Source organism: Centrocercus urophasianus, unplaced genomic scaffold, assembly GCF_019232065.1.
Source record: "Centrocercus urophasianus isolate 14NV4802_14NV808 unplaced genomic scaffold, USGS_Curo_1.0 seq_14, whole genome shotgun sequence".
NCBI lineage: Eukaryota > Metazoa > Chordata > Aves > Galliformes > Phasianidae > Centrocercus > Centrocercus urophasianus.
The window spans coordinates 23,982,810-23,998,273 of NW_024884586.1; positions in this window are offsets into that span (position 1 = coordinate 23,982,810).

Genomic DNA, 15,464 nt, shown 5'->3' on the forward strand with positions numbered 1-15,464 from the left:
AGATGGGGCTGAGTACTGCTTGTAATTTCGTAGGCATCATTCCATTACGAGCAAGACTGAAGCCCTGAACTGCTGCAACATATGCTATTAAGTGAGCAAAAGAAGACAGACCTGCACTAAGTCTGGCCTCTGCTGCAGCAAATGTTCAGCCTGGCAGGACAAAGCAATGAATATTCCAAGTTCATATTTCTCATTCTTTAAAAATAAACTGTGCCCATTTTGCTCTTCAGACCATATGGCATGAATCATTTCAGTGAAGCATTCATCACATCATGATTTACACTGACATTATTTCTTAGAAGTTAAGTGGTAGGGCTTCTCTGAGAAGAGCTGTGCGTACTGCAGTCTTTCTTTGTGGTTTCACTGCCTTCACTGAAAGGTATTTTTATTCCTCTTAGCTGGAAACTCGAATTACAGGAGTGAAAAACCAAGTGCAAAATGTTTCCGTTTTTAGGTTTTCTGACTGAAAATTGATCTCCTCATGCTTGCACACAAACTTACCTTAATCTTTTATACTCATATATGATGTATTCACATGTTCCTGTTTGACACCTAGCCTGACCTCCTTCTAAGAAGGAATAACAGAAAAGTCTTAGGATAGTTCTCACGCATACCAATGAAATTAACATACAGTGAATATTTGAATGGATGAATAAGTGTGTGGCCAGGTGTGCGAGTTACCTGAGGGATCTGTAGAGTCAGAATCCTGCTATTGAGTGCCACAGCCTCAGGAGCACCAGCTGCCTGCAAAGATTTCTAAGAATGTGCATGTACCAAAATAAGTGTATAAGATCGGGCAAGCATATAGACTTGCAAAAGGTCCCTTTTTCAGCTTAGGAATGTCATTATGTCGTTTTTCCTCACTACCAGTTACTTTATTCTATGGATTTGCCATGGCTAAGTGAATTCTCTTGACTTTTTTTTAAAAAAAAAAAAAAAAAAAAAAAAAAAAAAAAAAAAAAAAAAAAAAAATCTTCCTTCTGATGAGAGGAAAAGAAATTTTGTCTCTGGTAGGACAAGAAGATTTCTGTCCTTGTAACGTGCAGTGGGAGCTTTGGAATAAAACTTAAATCTCTCCATACTTCAGGTGTAAAAAAAACCAAAACAGTGTCATATGGGTAGTAAAGATTGTAGACCAGAACTTCGTGAAGTAATCATCATACTCTCCTCAACTGACAGTGTCAGAGTACCCACTGTAGTTGAAAGAAAAGACAGGAAATGTGGAATAGCTATTAAAAATACTGGAATAGTTGACTTCTAAAAAAAAGAAAATCCAGAAAAACAACAACAAAACAAATCAAAACATTATGAAGTGGCAAACACTGGGTCTTGAACATAGAGCAGAGCTTCAAAGCACGAGACATCCGTTCCACTTGGGCTTGAAACACAAGTCATACTTCACAATTTGCAGCAATACTGGTTTCTTAACATATTGAAATAAAGATTTTTAACAAGCTTCCATCTGTTAAGCCAGCAAGTTGGCTTGGTCTGATCATGCTTGCTGTTTTAATAAATAGCCAGCATCGTTTTTCAAACCACAGCTTTCAAATTATTTTGGAGAATTTCAACACGCACCAGTTGTGGGTAATCCTGACAGATTTACATTGCTTGTTCACCACAGCGAGGGCCCAACCTTGGGGGTGGTGTTTCAGAAGAAAGGGCTGCAGTGCCATTTGGAAAGGGTGGGCTCAGGAGTGACCTCAGGATAGCCACTTCCTGGACTAACAGCATCGCAAATGAGATGGAATGGGTCTCAAACAGGAAGGGAGTAAACCACTCAAGTCCGAAAGCAACTCCCTGTCTGGAAGGTGTGCTTGCCACAGAGAAAAAGCTACTCTGTTAGCATGGGGAAAAGGAACTGAGAGCATGTTTGTCTTCCCTCCTCCCCCTCCCACCCCCCACCCCCACAAAATAAAAATGCCAACAAAAGAAGTGGGCAAGAAATAAAATTCTTGCCTTCTCCCCTTTAAAAGCAGGCACTTTCCTAGTTTAAATGCTTCAACGGTGCTACACAAGCAGTTTTCTGGAAGTCTGGTAGAGGAAAGGCTTAACCAAGTAAAACTAGAAGGTTACACTTCACATTCTTCAGCAGAAATTCTCTCCTAAGGAGGTAATTATGCTCCAAATCAGTGTGACTTGAGTGTTAATTATAATAATCTTGTGACTCTGAGACACTAAGCAAGCTATGTACCTCTGTATGTGTTAACTTTGTTAGTAAAGATGTATTGGTAATGGGCAAGCATTGATAATCATCTTCAGAGAAAACAACAGATACTCCCCCCCTAATTTATCTACCTAACATGATTATCCCAGCTCTCACAACCACACCAAATTGCCTTTCCTTTCTACTCACTGCATCTGAGAAAATTAATTCAATACCCTAAATGTTTTTTTTTTGTTTGTTTGTTTGTTTTGTTTTTTGTTTTTTGTTTTATGGTTGACAGGCATCAAATTAATAGCCTGCTGTAATACTGCTCATTGAAAAATGGAAACTGGCAGTATTTGAGAGAGACCTATTCAATTTCATTCTGCTTGTGGATAATGTAACCAAAAAAATCTGAAGAGAAGAGAGGCAGCAGGAGTTTCCAAGAGGGCGAGAGGAAGGATATTTAGGGTGTATGTATGTATAGATATAAAATGACAAAATATATATTTATATGTTAGTATTATAGGCAAAGTATCAGGAAAGTCAAAATGAATACATGTGCTCCATAGTAAAGCACTCACAAAGCCAAAGACAGTTTATGATGGGGGAGGTGTTTAAGAAAAGATCAAGTTATTAAACATTCATAGTTAAAATGATACACCAGCTAGGAAGGCTGAGCACGTTCCTTTATGTCACTTGCCTCCAAAGCTTTGAGTGTGAGGAATTTCCAAAATAGAAGAGGTGAGCATTGAGATTGTAGGTTCAAACCCACACTATATTTTCTTTCAGAATCACCACCACCACAAGAACACCAGAATTGTCTTATTGTCAATTCTCTAATTTCTTTATTTCCTCATCCAAGCACCTCAGTTTCTCAACTATGCTCCCCTGGGGCATTTGATCCAAACTTTTTCTTGTCCCCATCTCACTTCCTCTGACAAATTTCAAGAGAACTATTACAACTCTTGGGAAGTGATAAGGGTACAGTGACATAGTTGCTTAAATAATTGAATCTACATGAAGCAGCTGAGTTGACACAGCTGAAGTAAAAAAACATATGAAATTAAAGATACATGAAACATTTGAGCCCAGATGACAGAGCCCAGTTGGCATTAGGACCAACTAAGAAATATGTAGTGTGGTCTTTTATTCAAGTAGAAAAAAATGAATACACATGCATGTACATATATGTATGTGTAAAAGCAAGTGGCTAACTTATGTTTGGAGATAGATTTTGGTTCTAGGCTCTTTTAGACAATTCACCTGTGTATTGCTTCTGTTAATAGTTCCTAACCTAGTTCTAAAGGATTCTCCTAGGAAAAGAAATGAGGTATTTTTAGAGGGCTTATTTTGACTTCCCCCCCCCCCCCCCCTTTTTGAATGGTAGGACTTTTTTTTAAAATAGTAACTCAGCCTTTTGGTTTTCTTTCACCCTTCTCACCCCCTCTGTTGCTATTCCTTGAGAACTGTGGGTGGCCGCTGAAGCGGTGAACATCACATGATGTCACTTAGCAACCTGATGTTCATAAATAGCAACAATCTTTTTTTTTTTTTTTCCTAATGGCTATTTTTCCCCATCAGGAAAAACACTTGGACCCATTCCGTTCTGACAGTGCTAAATTCTTTCTTTGACCTTCCAGCTTATTTATCTCTTATCCTTTCTTTTTTGGGGGTCTGATTCCAATGGTAACATCAAGGCTAATGCTTCTTGAGGGTATCCAATTCATTTCTGAGCTTAATATTAGCATATAATAACAATAATTATTAGCACCCGTGAAGCACTTTAAGAATAGTTCCTTCTCCTTTTCCATAGATGTCTCCATTGCATAAATTTCAGATGACCTCAATATAATGTTAGCAAGATGAAATCAGAATAGTTATCCACAGATTTTTGTAATCCCTTTTGGGAATACTCAGGAAATCAGACGTTTTTCAGTTCATTCAGATTGAACCTGGCAGGATTTTTGTGTCTCGTCTTAATATTGCAGTGAATAAGTGTGTGGCCAGGTGTGCGAGTTACCTGAGGGATCTGTAGGGTCTTAATATTGCAACGGGCCTTTAAAATATCAGCTATGCTGTTCAGGACTCTCTTTTTCAGAGTAGAGTTTTGCCAATAGCATACTGTCACATGAGTTAAGATAGAAATCAGAAGTCAAGATTATAAACTAAGAAAAGCAGGCTTGTGAAAGGCTTTGAAAAGGGCCTTGCAAAAATTGCTGAGGAAACAGCAAAGTTATGGAACAATCTAAGCTTGACTTGTCCTGGAGATCTGTCTGAGAGCACAAAAAAAAGCCCAACAGATCCTATCTGCACAGCACCACTCATGTTCTCAACCATATGGCTGCTGCTCAGAGAGCTGGGGGGCTCCATACCCTGAGAAGAGGGAGTAATGTGGGGGAAAGCAAAATGCATCACAGCTCATGCAAGATGGCTACCATCACTTCTATTTGCATTTCCCTCACACTATTTGCATTGCCAATAGTCAACTAACTGGTGGCTAAACTATACAAATGGGGAAAAATACCTAGATTTCTTGTTCCTTTTATTGGCTTCTTGATTTGACTGTTTTCTGGATTAACATACTATGAAACAGAGAAGACAACTTTTTTTTTTTCTTAATTATTTCTGAGGCACTTCTTTGTTGTCTGTGCCTACATTCTCTGAAACTGCATTTCAGTTCTACGAAACTGGAAAAAAGCTACACTGGAATCACTCAGCCCACAGAGCCTTATGTAGCTTTTCTATAACCTTACCTCTCACTGATACCAGCTTGTATCAGCAGCCTATTTCTGTCTGGGCCATTTTGGTGGATCTGAAGAGTGACAGCAGTAAGCCACCAAGAGCAGCTGGGAATGACATGTCCCATTTGCCTGGGAATTGTGGAGCATAGCCCTTTCTGTGCCAGAAGCAGGGAAAGACAAAACCCCTCATCACTAGCTCACTAAAACCTTAAAGTTGTCTTAAGAGAACAGGCAGAGACAATGATCCCTGCCATATAGTATCTGCTACTGGGTCTTCTCAGAGGCAAGCTAAGTTAATCACAGAATCACAGAATCACCCGGGTTGGAAGGGACCTCAAGGATCATGTAGTTCCAACCCCCCTGCCTAGCAGGGCCACAAAACATACACATTTAGATCAGGTTGCCCAGGACCACGTCCAACCTGGCTTTAAACACGTCCAAGGACGGGGCTGTCATTGAAAGATCAATTCAGCAAAGCTGGGATTTGGTGTGAGTAATGGAGGCTGAGACAGACACACTATGGCCCATCCAGATGTCTGTTCTACTGACTGTCAGTGCAAGAAAAATATCTATCTACATAGACAAATGTTGAATTTCAATGCATGCCTTGATATAAAAGTACCTTGCCTTCACTCCTAACAGTGTGTAAGACATTAGATTCTGATGGGTGGAGTTTGTAAGTCTGAGTGATCCCAGTAGGAGCTGGCATTATATCCAGGGAGACACAGAGTTGGGCAAGAGTCTGAGTGCCATTGCTCTTCTAAGCAGTGGTCAAGTCCTTCTTTCAATAGGAAAGATAAGAGAGTTGGAGATACACTTCAACTCATATTCCAGCACTTTTCATGGTGTGGGAGAGCTAAATTCAGACCTCTACCATGTAGGCAACAGGCTGAGATTTCTCAGGCAAGCCTTCTTCTTGAAGATAATCAGTTTGGAATAAGCGGGTTACACAGAGAAATTTCTAGAACTCTGCCCCTCTTTACCCTTGCAAATACATTTTTTTCACATAGCCAGCAGGTGTTACAGAGAGCGAATTACAGTGCACTATCAGACCACCTGGAGGATAGAGCAATCATGGGGAGCTGGGGTGTGGATTCACGCTCACACTGACAGGGACCAACACCCAAGGGGATGCTTAGGCTTAGCTGCTGGGACCACATTCTGTATCTATCTACCTGGGAAACTTAAAATCACAAGTAAAAACAAAAGAATGAATCCTTTTGGAAATCCTAGCAGACCTCAGGAGCTGCCTGAAAGATGATTAACTGGTATGGTTGTAACCTGATGCACCAGCACACCTGTCCAACAGATAATACATCTTCACAAGGTAAATACTAAGTACCTTTAAGTACTTCTTAGTGTTGAGCAGATTAGGGAAGAGAATGCACACACATAATGCTGTAATGTGATGGAAAGTACAGCAATAATAGCAGGGCAGGAAACGCCTACGTTACAGCAAATAAGAACAAGCCCAAACACAACAGTGAAGAAAATTTGCTCACCTTCAGAAGGCATCAAGTAGGCAGGGATCTCCAGGTAAAATACCCCCAACTCCACTGCCAACACTTAAATGAGGTCGGGAAAGGGGCGGATCCTGGCTCCAGCCCTTTCAGTCACTCAGGTGCATTGCATGAACCTAAGCTCCCCTGGATTGGCCCCACCTTCCCACCAGGTGCTCAATCACTGGTTCAAGCTGTGACTTAATATTTCTGCTACAGTACTTACAGTATGTAAGTACTCAAAGAGATACTGCTGTTTATATGAAAAATCCTCGCTCTGAATTTAGCCCACAATCCCTCAGTCTCAGTTGTCTGTCCATAATGTGGGAACACCATCACATCCTTACTTCCTGGAAGCATAAAAAAAACTCTTGGAAAGATGGGGAAGTGTAGAGACAGTACAGTTAGAGAGGGATGGAAGAAGGGTAATGTATTAGAATATGATACTTTCTTGAAATGTATGTTTCAGAAGGAGAAATCATATTTTCTGCCAAAAATGCTAAACAAGTTTCTTCCTATGTACTACAACTGTAGTAAACATTCATAAAGAAATGACCGACTCTAGAACCGAGAGGAAGATTAACACTATTAGTTTTTATGCTGGTGGCCAACTTCTTCTCTAACTCAGTGGAATTCTTCCAGGCTTCTCTTTTAACTTCAGTGAGTTACTTCAGATTTAAACCAATGCAAGCAAGGGCAGGTTAAAAATACTTGTGCCACAATTGGCCTTGGAAAATTTATTTCTCCATGATAGACATTAAACTGACTGCAGAGGTAGACAGCATGTCTTGCCCATAATCATTTTATATTTGCTTCTTTTCCTCAGTCCTTAAAATGAGTTCATGACTTCATAGCTCTGAGAGTAAATATATTATATAATGAATACGCTTTTTATTCAATACTTGGAGGAAATTAAAGTAAATGCCGTATGTAATAATACTGAATGGAAAAAGCTGTGATAATTATTTGATGAGAGAGTTAATATGGAGGGTGCTCAGTTAATCCTGTGGTCTGAGGTAAATGGAAGACAATCAAGTAAAACTAATGAACATCATAAAACAGAAATAAACTGCATTAGTCCACCAGCTTTTGACTAATCTATTATTTTCTTATGAATACCATTGCATAAAATGGTTAGAACATACACTGTCAGTAAACTGAGTTTCATAAATGAATCATCACATTGTACTGATGAAAAAATACCAGTCAAAATCTTAGGCTGCATTTCTAATACGTTCCTTATTTGGGTTTATTTTACATCTCAGTTTAGAAATTGAATGTTTTATTCTTGTTGTAAATGAGACTATGAGGTGTTATTAGAATTTGTCCCAGACTGTCAGGTTGCACTGTTGCAAGCAGGCCTTACTCGTGCTGATGCCTACTGGCATTTCTTCTCCATTGAATTAATATTGCACAAGGAGAGAAAGACTCTGTTCTGTGAGAACAGTGGTACGTATAAAGATTAGTGAACAAAGAAATCATAGGTCCATTGCAATAAGGATGATAGGACATTTTGGTGCAGACTGTTAAACTTCTGCTTTTAGGTGCACTGCACCATTTTCTCCACTAATCGTTGAATCGTCAGCACCTGGATAAAGCTCCATCACATTATTGGTGATTGTACTTTAATTTTGGGAAGGTTGGAGGGGGCTTTGACCTTTTTTTGCATGTGTGGGGTTTTTTTGTTGTTGTTGTTTTCTTTGTTGTTTTGTTTTTTTTTAAAGAAAATGTAAAGCAAATGTCATTAATATATTGTCAAATTTGGTGTCTTATTATGCAGTTGGCTCCTTCTGCTAGTAAAATCTGGAAGATTCTGCATCGCATATAGATAGTCTTTAAGTGAATATAGCACTGTGTATAAATACTATGGGATATATTTTGGATGCAACAAGGATCGTTTCTATGTACGTTAGTACACAGAGAATAGGACAATCTTTGCCAAAACATCTGAGGATGGAGATTGTGAAACCTTTCAAAAACTGGCCTCTTTTCTAAATTTACACTGAAATGTACTGACAGGGACTTAGGAAGGTTTTTGAATATTTTTGGATTATTTTCTTCTAGGTGAGCCATCTGAGGTGAAGTGAGTTTCACCTCTCAGACAAGGAGGATTACAATATAAAAAAAAAAGCAACCACCATGACGAACCGTAATGTTTTTCCTAGGGACAAGGGTAATAGACCATTTTAATTTTTTTTCTGTTCAAACAGTCTACATATGTTATTCAAAAATAAACAGTTCATTGTTTCAAGTTATTAAAGGATTAAAAAAAAAATAAAATAGGGTGCTGGCCCTGTCCTTCTCCAGTCCTGCCCTGCCAGTGGCCTCTCCCAGGGAGAGTCAGCTGGGTTTTTGCCACGTGCATAAGGAGAGAGTGGCAAGGTGCACAGAGCAGCAATCACTCACCCTCCAGAAAACTCTGGTGCTTTGTTCTGCAAATATATCACACAAGCCAATTCTTATGTAGGCTACAAAAAGAGCAGGGAAATAGAAGACTAGAATAAAGAACAGTTTTTCTACTTCAAACTCAGGATTTGTGCTAAATGCTGGGTATTTTGATCATGATTTATGTAGTTTAATGAACATTAGCTATCAACTTTAGCATCTTGTTTTGTTATGCCTCATGTAGATGTGACTATGATGCATTGTATTAAGCTTTCTGTGCCTTTTGCCATACTTTGTAGAACATAGTACACATTCCTGCTAATCCTTGTTTTCTTTTTCCTTCTAATGATAAAGTACTGATGAGCTGGATTTATAAAAAATGTATCCCACTACAAGTCTTTATTGGAAAATAATGGACCAGAGGATTCCCTGTTATGAAACAGAACAAGTCAGGAGTGATACGTGCACACAGTCAAGGGGTGCATGGAATGACAGGAAAAGAGCAGCAGCTTCAAATCGAGAAAGGAAAATGATGTAATAATGATTAAACCACAAAACAGAACTCCAACACAGTGAATGAGCAATGAAAATAAAGTAATAAAAAGGAGTACTGAACTAGCTCATGAGACATGTTATTACAGCAAACATTATGCTAACACTATTTATTTTGCTTAGCATTATGGCCAACTTCAAGGTTGCTATGACAAATGCGTGTGAATGTTTAAAGGAAAGTGAACGCTTTTTTTTAGCTAAGAAGGCATCCACCAGCTCTCTGCCTACTCAATTTCCTAAATTACATGCCACATAAATTTAACTTTATTGGCACTAGACAAATGTTAACATTAACCACTTATGGGTTAAAGCAGCTTTGGAAATACTCAGTATGTTCCTCTGCTTACATTCCTCAGTGCATAGAGTGAAATCCACACATTACCCTGTTATGCAGTTCTGCTTGAAATAATCACTTGAAACATATATCACAATAACAGTGCCCACATATGAAGTTCTACAAGCTAAAGAGCTGATACAGAGATAAAATGAAATACAAAAATGAATATATACAGTTTCTGCCTGATTTAAGGGACATTAAAGTTGTTTTCATTACTGGCCTTCCAATGACACATTTTTTTTCATGACGTTGAAAGAGTCTTATTCATCTGTGGCTACGTGACACTAAAATTTATGCAGGCTTCTTACAGCAGTAAGAGCAAAGGAGGAAAAGCACAACAGGGCTTCTCCACACAACTTATGAAAATGTGATCAATGTGGTTCATTCACTGAGCAGTGACAGACTCGGAGGCCTGCTACCAGCTGGATTGGGTGTATCGGGCAAAACAAGAGGGAAAGTGAAGTTGGGACAACTGCAGTGTGAACATGAGATAAAACCAGAGCACAAGGCCACTGCAGCACTGCTCACAGGAGAGCACAGTATCACTTGCCACGTGTCTGTGCCAATTGATAGAGACTGGGAGCACTGGTGGTGTAGGAATCAGGTGAAGGGTTCCTTGACCGTCAACAGGAATCTAAAGAAGCATGCAGATAGAGGAGACACCTGTATGAACATTTCCAAAGAGAGTGTCCCACTAATGCTACAAGTGACAAGTACCATAAGAAAGACCCTAACCGTGAACATTTGTTTCTCAAGGAACAAGTGATGGAGAACAAACAAACAAACCACTTTTCTAGGCTGTATTTGGTGATAGGAGAACAGCTTCACTGTAGAGATTTTGCTTGAGATACCCAATTCTGCTTCAGCTTCAACATGTGAGCTGTTATGTTAGCTGTCCTTGGGATCCATTCTCTTTCACAGAGCTCTGCCTCACTGGAAAGAAACTTCTTGTGCCATCTTTGTGCAGAGCTCAGGAGAGAGGTTCTTTCATCCACATAAATATGCTTGCTGGAATTCCCTTCAGGCTGCATCACAGATGTCCAAGTTCCTCCAAGTCCTGGCAGAGTGCTCACTAATGCTCTGACAGCCAAGGCTTTCATCTCAAGTAATGTTGTGATAGCATGTCAGTCGCTCTGTTTTTGCAGACATGAATCACTCATGATGTCAACCTTTCCTAAATGACCTTGGCAAAACATGGGAACAGTTTCACTTAGATGTTCTTGTGTCCAGTTTCCACACACAGTATTTTGAACTGGGCATGCTTTAAGATCTTTTCTACAATATTATCATTAATTATACAGAGTGTGATTTTTTTACTTATACAATTTTCTTATTTTTTTTTCATAAGGGATGTAATCCTGCGGGAGATCCCCTCACACAGCAGGCTGTAGTGAGGGGATCTCACTACAGAGAGCCTACAATCATCTTGGTATCTTCCATAACCAGAAGCCTGATAAGAAAGCTGGCGTTTGTTAAAGGGTCATTTGTGGATACGTGAGGGTAACTGGTTACTGATTTAGTACTTGTTGCCTATGAACTGAAAAGGAAATCCCTATGTTATTCTGTCCATGTCTACAAAACCATCACTGTATGACCTAAGAAATGCCTGCCCCCTGAATGGCTCCTCTGTTATCCTCAGGAGATTCAAAGGAGATTATCAAGTGCAGGTGCTTAGGGACAATGAAAAAAAAATGCAAATCAAGGGATCAAGGACTTGCACAAAGCAGTTGCCAAGTGCAGTTAGCTTTGCACTTGGGATATAACTGAAGCCTAATCCCTGGGAGTATGTTACAGGCAGCTTCTAGACTATGACTGTGCAGATGCACAGCAACTACATGTACGTGCACTGAAAAAAGGTACACTTACAAAGATTAGCCTGCAAGATGAGAAACTGCTCCAGATGATCTAGAAATACAAAGCTCAACCAGATCAGTTTTCTAACTTTATAAAATAGTAAAAGCCCTGTTACAACACAAATCTGCAGGATTTCTCACTCCATCATCTAAAAGTAAATTAATTTTTTTAACAAAACTGAAAGCTAGAAAAATGGAAGCTAAGTGGAGATAACTGGTGTGGTGAAGGAGTTCCAGGAGACACGTACAGAACATGTGTCCAGGCAGGGTTTTTTCAGGCACAGGTAACACAGGCAGTGCAGGAAGGCAAAGCCACACTGGCACACAGGGTACAACTAACATACCTTCTCCCACCTGCCCTCTGCCTGCTTCCCACCTTCCCAGAAAGAGAGGCTGTTTCTGCAAGGATTTGTCCTCATTTTGGGGAAATAAACCTTCTGCTTTACTGAAACTACTGCTAGGCCTGAAGCCTTGTGCCTAGGCAGTGCTTTCTAAGCAGTGAGCTCTGCAGTCAGTAGGCATGGCTAGCAGATGGTAGTGTATGGTCAGGGCTATTGCTGCATGTACGGATATTTCAGTCAGTTCAGAGAGCTGATGAGGGCTGAGAGAAAAGCAAAGAGGTGAGAGGTTCAAAAGGAAGAAAGACTTCAGCAAATTCTTGAGCCCTTTCTGGAAAGACTGGTAGATGGATGCAAAGGAATAATCAAGAAGGGCAAGAAGGACTTGAGTCATGATCACAAGCGAGCTGGTGAGCTGCAGCTGCTTCCTCAGAACCAGCTGGAAGTAAGCTAGATGACATCTGTAGGCAGCTGGATTCCTGACCAGGAAGTGATGCTGTTCAGGTACTTCAGAATTTGGGGTTAGATATTAAGAGAAAAGTTTTCACTCAAAGGGTGGTGAGGCCCAGCTGTGGGTGCCCCATCCTAGAGGCATTCAAGGCCAGGCTGGATGGGGCCCTGGGCAGACTGAGCTGGCGGGTGGCAGCTCTGCCCACAGCAGGCGGGTGGAACTGGGTGGGCTTTGATGTCCCTTCCATCCCAAACACTCTGATTCTATGAATTTTCTAAGAACAAAGAAGGGGCCAGGGTTTTTAGAATATTTAATAATTCTGAAGTTTGTAAGAGAGAAATCTTACCAAATGTGAAGACTTTGACACAGTTAAAATCATTCTAGACAAATAATAAATCATTTAAGACTAATGCCCCTCTAAAGACAGGCTGAATGTTTGTGTGCAGCATTTTACTTTGATATTTTAGGAGAAACAAGAATGGGAATGACTCAGTCTCCTTAAGTCCCCACCCATCCTTTGGCTCTGACTACTGGACACAGCATAAATTTGGGTAGGTGCGCAGCCCCAGCACCACAGCCATTAGGAGCTGATAGCTGTGCATGAGTAGGACACCCATCCTCATGCTCCTACTTCACTCCAAGCGTGTGTACACCTTCCACACTCTGCCCAGGCAGTTTTGCCTGTCTTCACTATGGCAGCTTACCTCAGATTCCAGTCAGTTTTTAGAAAAGCTTCTAAACTAGATAATCTGGAAAAAATCAGAGGAATTGATTTTTATTTAATTTAATTTATTTTTTTTGAAACTGAACTATCTAAAAGTTAGCTAGCAGTTCTGGGAAAACATTTTTTGTGCCAGCAGAGCATTTCAAGCAGCTGTTCAGTACTTACGCAAACACCTGTGCATATTTTTTAAACTCACTAACAGTTGGAATAGTTTTTCCCCTCACTTCATTGCTGATACTTATCAACGATGCTGAAGCCTTTGTTCATGAAATAGGCTCATGTTTTAATAATTATGTCAGCAAAAATACTGAGATATAATGATGACGTGACTAAACCAACACTCTCTCCATGGTACTTGAAATATGCAAGCAATAAGAGTAGGATTTGCCTCTAAACCAGGGACCAAATCTAGCAGGCACAAAATCACCAAACTTTTCTGAGACTGCTGTCTTGCTTCTCCAAAATCTTCATTTTCTTGAGAAACAAGCCAGAAGTGTTGGAAGGGACTTCTGGAGATCACTGTCTCAAAGCAGGGTCAGTTACAGCAGGCAGCTCAGGACACACTGAGCTAAGTTTTTAACCTCTCCAAGGACGGAGATTCCACCAACCCACCTGGCAACCAGCTCCAAATGCAATAAAGCTTCTGGATACTACTGTCATAACCCTGACTTTAGAAACGTTTGCATTACTAACATTGCTAACATAGAGATGTTTATGCAAGCCCACCACAAGCTAAAATTATTCAAAGACTGGACGCCACCACTTTAGAACAGGGTGTTAATTGAAATGTCTGGAGAGCAGTCAACCTTCAACATCAATCAATTAGATATTCATCTGTGCAAATCTCAGACAAAAAAGCATGTTTTGTACTATGACTTGGTAGATTTTAAAGACAGCACCTATTATGGCAGAGTCCAAGCTGGACTGTAACAGTCCTTAGATACTTACTCAGGTATACAATAAAGCTAGGAGTCCCTAGGAAAGTCATAAGCTGCATAACTACAAAAAGAAGCTTGAGGTCACTTGCAAATCCTGCATCATTTCGACATTTTGATGATTCATTGCAAATAAGTTCATTCTTTGAATGTGATCTAGATAACATTCTTCTTCGTCTGTTTTTCCTCCTGGATCCCATTCTTATACACACATGCACACACACACACAACCCACAGCCAAGCTGAAGTGAGCTTCTGGCTGACACATTCTGGCATTTCAAGCCTCCACCAATTTCCAGGCTTCAAAGAACTCAGAGGGACAACTAAGCCCAAAGAGGAAGGAAAACCACTCCATCAGACCCACTGAAAAACAAGACCAACATGAAAAACAAGCACAGAGGATCCTGCACAGCAGATGATCCTGCACTCAGCAGCATTTCTGAAGGCCAGTGGTGACAACCATCCCAAACCAATTAGTTCCACCATATTGGTTTCAATGGACTTTCAAGAACTGTAACATTATTTAACTGTATTACCTATGGGTTGTTAGGGCAAGAGAGCACACTAAGAATTGTTTAGAACTTTGTGTTTTGTTTTTCTTGTCTTCCTCAGAAAGAGTTGTCTAACCATCTACTCTAGATATCATCATATTACTTGTTCTATGGACAATTATATGCAAATAGGCAAGAGTCAAATGAAAATATACATAAAACCATAACAGACTCAGAAACATACTCTTTGGAAGCTACATGAAAAGGAAAACTAATGTGGTAACACTTAAAAATAGATGCAGTACTTCACACTTTTAGTCCTGGTCATACAATTTTCAAATATAATAACCACAGCTGTAGTGATCAGGTACGTACCATGCTACCTGGACCAATTCTACGTGCCAGTAGAGAAAACTGAGGAAAGCTTCAGTCAACATAAAGAAAGAAGGAACAAGTGACAGCAAAACCATGAGAAAGACCAAGTTGTTGTACTACTTCCCTCACAGATAATATAAAGCTACAACAAAAAAAGCACCTAAGTACACTGGAGCTCCACTGGCACATTGTATGCTCTGCCTGAGAGACAGTGGTAGCTGCTGACAGCAGTAATTTGTTTTTGTGTAAGTGTAGATTTTCTTAAAGAAAAAAAAAAAAAGAAAAAAAATGCACATTTAATGCTGAGTTGCCTTCTTATGTGTGTTTCTGACAGAGACCTATGATACTCTCTAAGAAACTCTCCCTTGCTTGTGCCTTAATTTGTTCACCCCTTTCCTCAATCTAGCAGTGAAATCTCACAGTAAAAGCTCAGGTACCAGCAGTAAATTGTCCACCATAATTACATCCAGCAACCAAAGGTCTTCTCACTAGGAAACTGCTCAGAAGAACAGTGGTAATTAGTGTGCTGGTTGTAACCAGAAAGAATATACAACAACTGAAGGCGAGTAAAGTTCAGTTTAGAATAGTCCATCCTAGATAATGACCACTGAGCTTAAAATTGCTCTCTCTCAGATTT